The sequence below is a fragment of the Rhagoletis zephyria genome, unplaced genomic scaffold, assembly GCF_001687245.7.
Source record: "Rhagoletis zephyria isolate East Lansing unplaced genomic scaffold, Rhagoletis_zephyria_1.1 Rzeph_scaffold_07726, whole genome shotgun sequence".
Classification (NCBI taxonomy): Eukaryota; Metazoa; Arthropoda; class Insecta; order Diptera; family Tephritidae; genus Rhagoletis; species Rhagoletis zephyria.
In genome coordinates, this window is record NW_016164808.1 from 16,303 (window position 1) to 17,718 (window position 1,416).

The following is a 1,416-nucleotide window of genomic DNA, read 5'->3' on the forward strand; positions in this document are numbered from 1 at the left end:
AGTCCAGGCAAAGGAACTTAAATCGTACGAGTAGAGCCAACGTGAGGTTATTTATTTAGACAGCCAGGCGGCCATGAGAGCCCTATCCAATAGAACGACCACTTCCAGGCTCATCAATGAGTGCTTCGACACTATAGAACTCTTGGTAGCAAGGAGCTTGGTATTGCTATGCTGCGTGCTGGGGCACGAAGGATGATAGTATAGTCTGTATTTGTGGGGCTGAAACCTCCTAGAGGTTCATAATCAATGCGTGAGTAAACTCTGAATGCAGTAGGTACTGGGGAGAGGTAGTGGGCCTTAGACAGGCCAGACTTTTTGGTTTTCCTTTTGCTAGCAAAGGTATAAATCTCTTGTACCAACAACAAGTTGCTTATTGGTTACCTAACCGGCCATACTCACCTGTGCTGCACCTGCATTAGCCAGACTAAAAATGCAATATTTCAATAATTCCAAAGTCAATGCCCTTCATGTTAGGAATTCGTCTACTAAGAAACTTTTAGCTTTTATTAGTGATGCTGATAATATCTTTGGCCATCAGGCTTGAATCATTTTGATTTGAAATCATTAGAAACTCTTACACTAAGTTGCTTTTAGCATTTATTAGGGAATGAAATACATATGTAGGACCAAAGATGTACAAAATATCCTCTAGGACCTAGAGTCTAGGTTGCAGTGTTCTTGGTCCTTTTACACCCAATTAAGGATCCTAGAATTAGGTAGAAAGATTACCTATCTATGCCGAAATGAAATGCTAGATTTTGTGCACAATTTTGTGGGTCAGTATATCGGCAAAAACACGCTATTAGCCTCATGCTTGTATTCATTCACCTTTTCACTCGCTTAGTTGCGTTGGCGGTGTGATTTTCACTTTTCCATCTTCCGGCTACCTTTTCATCCGCTAAACGGAAATTAGATTAATATCGCTCGACCGCGCCATACCACTCCTCCACCACAACCGAAATTTATTGTTGACTGTGTTGTAGTTGTTTGTGCTGCTGGTTTCAGAACATAGCAAAACAATACGTGGAGCTAGTTTAGTTTGGGTTTTGATTGAATGCTTTTCTACTTTCTAGCGGTTTCTGTATGTAGCGGCAATATTTTGGCATTTACATATTAACTTCATTTATTTCTACATGATTCTTTTATTTCTTCTTGGCGCGATTCGTCTTTTACACTAATATGCATGTAGTATTTGTAGGTGAATACGGCCATAAATGCTTTCGCCTTGCTTGCTTGCTAGCATCGATAAAATGAGGCAAAAATAATTGAAACGGAAAATGAAAAATGTACGCCCCACAAACAAATTGCTGCTTATGCGTGTGAAATGTTGCCGTCACAATACGAAATGAGGGCAATAAAATGCTTCTGTCGCCTAAATGCAGCCAATCGGCAATTTGAGTTGCCGCTTTGAAACTT